Genomic DNA, 5,000 nt, shown 5'->3' with positions numbered 1-5,000 from the left:
TATTTATTCATTCATTTGTTCATTCGTTCATTCATTCATTCATTCATTCATTCGTTCATTCATTCATTCATTCATTCATTCATTCATCTATTCATCCATTTATCTTTTGTTTATTAATTTGTTTTTTTATTATTTCATTTTTTTATATTTATTTCTGCCTTAATTACCTCAGAGGATATTTTAGCTACCATTAACCCGTCAGCAGAACTCAAAACAAGGATACGGCGAGGCATTTTTATTTGCATGTTAATATGTTCTAAAGTGCCGTGAATGTCTGTCTAAGTTGACTGTTTTTTGGTTGGCTGATGTTTGGTTTTTGGTTTGTTGTTGTGTTAGCTATTTGGTTGTTGGCTGGCTGGCTGGTTGGCTGTTGGGATTGTTGTTTGGTTGGTAGGCTGGCTGGCTGACTGGCTGGCTTACTGGCTGGCTGGCTGGCTGACTGGCTGGCTTACTGGCTGGCTGGCTGGTTGATTAGTTGGTTGTTTTTGTGTGGTTGTGGCTTACGTAAATGGTTCGCACACATAAACTTTGTTTAAAAACCAGCTAGATATGTGTGTATTATATACTAGTCTATATATTGGTATGTATGTGCCTGTATATGTTTGTGTGTGTGTGTTTTGTGTGATATTTGAATGTGTATGTATATGCATATATGTGTGTGTGTGGTGTGTGCGCGCGTATGTGTGTATGTGCGTGTTGTGTGTGTGCATGTGCATAGGTTGTGATAACATAAATCAAAAGATGATTCAGACTTGGACTGTAGAAACCTGGTCCATTAATGAACAAATTTTTAACTCTTTCTTCTAACTCCTTTATGATTAGCTAAAATACATTACACACAATTACTAACGAACGATGGCTAAACATAACTAGACATACCCACACGCACTTGCACACACACACACACACACACACACTTGACCTCTCATCTCACACTCACCAACCCCCCACTTAACATTCCACAATTCGGAAGATGCAAATGTGAATGAATTCAAAATTTATTCGCATTTATGCTATAAAATTCACAGATTTACAAACACACACACACACACACAGTTTTACACACGTACATACAAACACACACACAGACTTAGTAATCCAAATAAACACATACATACACACATAGGGTAAAATAATTTTTATTATTTTACCAACAATTAATGTTTTAACAATATTTAAACTATTTTATTGGTTTGAAATATTTATTACAGAATTTTGAAACTCGAAACGAGCGAAGAGTTTTTACGCACATAGATAGATGGACAGATACACATACAAGGACACATACACATAAACACAGATACCAGGACACACACACACACACACACAGACACACACAGTTTGAGAGAGTAATGCAATGAGAGGAAAGATTTAATATAGGAAGAGTGATTTCGTGCGTTCAGCAAGATTGGATTGGAGGGAGCCACACAGCCTCTCGACTTGGAATGGATATTTTATTGATGAATTAGAATGATAGTGGATGTTTGGAGGAAGAATTACAATTTTTCAAAAGAGAATCCTATAAACAAACAAAAAATCACACACACTCAAATGCACGTACAGATATATTCACATAGACACGCACATACATACGAATATAATTTTCGAAAAAAAAATACATACGAATATGAAATACTCACACAGACGTACAGAGGCCAGAGGCTCACACAAATACACATACACACATACATACACACACAAATACACATACACACATACATACACACACATACATACACACACATACATACACACACATAAACACACGCGCGCACGCGCACATCACGCAAACATGCACACGTATACAAAGCAGAATCATTTAATTTGTTCAAACAACTAATGGCGGGATTGGAAATTGTGATTGCAACTGATCCTACCAATGTGGACTTGTTGTTGTGGTTGCTGCGTTTGTTGATGTTGTTGTTGATTGTTGTTGTTGTTGTACTGTCGTTATTTTGACGTCGTTGCCGTGTTTTGTCTTTGTTTTATTATGTTGCTATGTTGTTGTTGTTTTGGTGTGGGGATCTTTTTAACTATATTTTTCATGCTTTTGGTTTTGTTTCTGTATCTTGCAGTTGTTGATTGTACTTATTGCTGTGATTTTGTTATTGTTGCTGTCGGTAGTGGTGGTGTTGTAAGATGCTATCTGGTTGCGGCTGCTTTGTTTCGGCTGGTTGCAAAACATTTTAAAGTTACTATTTACGAAATTGCCCTGAAAAGCATTTTTAAAAATGACTCCAAGTTTCGTACTTCTGAAATAATTATTTTCAAGAAAATGTTTTGTAATTTCTCAAAAAAGGTTGAAGCAACTGGTCAATAAGCTGATATATATTTTAATGAAACTTCAACAGAAGTGCGAACTACGTTTTTAACTATAAGCAGAAACAAAATCAAATTTAATAATAATTTTGATGAATCAATACCAATAGCATAAAACGAACAGTATGTAGCTAAAAATACCATTAAATTAGGCATAGCAAACCTGGCATTTTGAAACCGCGGTCAACTTCTCGACATATCGACGCGATGTTGTAATAGTTAAAGTGCCTGGCACCGATGTTTCAGTCACCGGGTTTGAATGCAGACAAATCCAAGGCTATCAAATGCAATGTGTGCGAGAGGCATAGATTCGTGAGTATTTGCACAAATTCACGTGCTTTTTGTGTTTGCTGTTGGCTTCTCCGAGAAACAATTGAGAAAGAATTGAATAGAAAAGAGAAGAAGAAGAAAAAAAAACCAGAACGTGGTATAGGATTCTACGTCTAAAACATCACAACCATCAATTATTCCAATGGATTCTGAAAGAAAAATATTTTAACCGGGTAGATGATAAGAATAGCATCAACATTTTGCGCCAAACTGAACAGTTGGTGATTATTGAAAAAAGTCATTTATCACCTGTAAGCTATTTTTGTAGTTTGTGTGTTGTTGTTTGGTTGTTATTTGTATTGTTGATGTTTGTTTGTTATGTCTGATATTTGGTTTCGGTTTTTGTGTTGTTGCTGTGGGCTATTGTTTGTTGTTGTTGTGGTTTATGTTGTATGTTGTTGTTTTTTTGTGTTATATTGTATGAATTTGTTGTAGGTTATGTTGTATGTTGATGTTGTGTTATGTTGTATGTTGATGTTGTTGTTGTATGTTGATGTTGTTGTTGTATGTTGATGTTGTTGTTGTATGTTGATGTTGTTGTTGTATGTTGATGTTGTTGTAGGTTATGTTGTATGTTGATGTTTTTGTTTGTTGTTGTTGTTAACGCAAGATGATGCATGTTGTCTGCGCTATCCATCACAACGATACTAAAAATTATAAACGTTTCAAGATATTGCTCTTGATTTCAATTTCTATGTTCTGAAATAATGTTCCATGAAAATTTTGCTGTTTCTTTTATGCGCAACAATAGCAATAACATTTTCCTTTCAATTTATTATTGCGAAAATATACGCGCTTATCCAGCCAGACAAGCGAGTCAAATGATGAGGAACCCGTACGCACTGACAATAAATCAAGAGGTTTTCGGCTGTCTCACCTTAGTCGATGGATGCTGTGGTAATATCCATTTTTTCTTTTTCATGTGCATGTTTCATTTGCTGGGGTACTCTTTATGACCGATATCAGGTGTGTCCTTTCAATAAACTGCAAAATCTTGAATGGTTTTTAAATTTTCACCAATAAAATATTTGTCAAAAAGAGCATTAAATTTAATGACACTTAATGGCTAAATTTAAAAAATAACTAAATTTTAATAGTTTGATTAAATCAAGGGGAGGCATATTAACCAGCATACAACACCTTCTTATGGGATGAAGCAGGGATATGCAAAGAACCTCAATTTTTTCAACTTTTAATTATTTTCAGTAATGTCTCCCCTTGCTCCAAACCACATAACTAGAATAATAGGACTAATCGATCAATTCGATCTATCGGTCGGGCTATTTGTCGTGCTTGGATTGTTGGCTTACGAAATAGCATGGATTTTAACGAGCAAGCTAAATGAAATATTTACTTGATTTAATATGCTTAAAACATTGTAGTAATTCTATTTAATTTTAATAATGATTAATAGAATTATGTATTATTAAATTATTTTTGTTAATTTGAATATAAAAATTGCTTTTGGTCCGGTGAAATTCGGTGGCTTACTAAGCGGAAGGTTGGCTTAGTAGGATTGAACTATAGTCACCCTTTTTTTTTACACTATTCGATCATGTTAAAAATTGGTTTGCTTATGAAATAGACGGCCTAAATAAATCAAAATTGTTATTTGAACAACTATCTTCATTATATTCAATTGAATATTTTACATTCTGCTGGTGCTCATAAGAAACTGGCTGCTGAAATCATACGTTGGCTTATAGCAGTGGCTTACAGGGTTTCATAGAACTCTTACGATAGCACTTTTTTTTACATATAATGCTTTAAATAAATTAATATATTCGTATCACAATTACTTTTGTCAGTATAAATATAGAAATTCCTTTTGTCAGGTGAAAAACAGTGGCTTACTAAAGCCGTAGGTTGGCTTAATCGGATTTTTTCTCATGTATACAATACTATGAGATAAATCAATCAAACAATCAAACAGTCAGTCCGTCGGTCGGTCAGCCAGCCAGCCAGCCAGTCTGTCAGTCAATCAATCAACCAACCGATCAATCAACCGATCAATCAATCAACTAAATTGAATGAACCAAATAAACAAAAATAAAAACTAAAATAAATGAAAAAAATTTGCAAGGCCTGTTCAAACTCGAACAAATAGTTAACCGTACAGATCTACAAACAATTTTAGAGATTTTAGTAAAGAAAGAAAAACACAGTATAGTTGCTTTTATTTGAATTCATTCAAAAATGAAAAGTGACGGTTAATTAAAATTTTAAAATGTCAATTTTTTTTTTTAAATTCGTATTTTAAATAAACAAATATAACAAAATATCGACCGATAAAAATAATTGTTATCCATTATTATTATTATCATACACACTCCTCAGAAGTGTCGAAGGAT

This window comes from Helobdella robusta, assembly GCF_000326865.2.
Source record: "Helobdella robusta unplaced genomic scaffold HELROscaffold_61, whole genome shotgun sequence".
NCBI lineage: Eukaryota > Metazoa > Annelida > Clitellata > Rhynchobdellida > Glossiphoniidae > Helobdella > Helobdella robusta.
Note: the sequence above shows the minus strand (reverse complement) of the source record.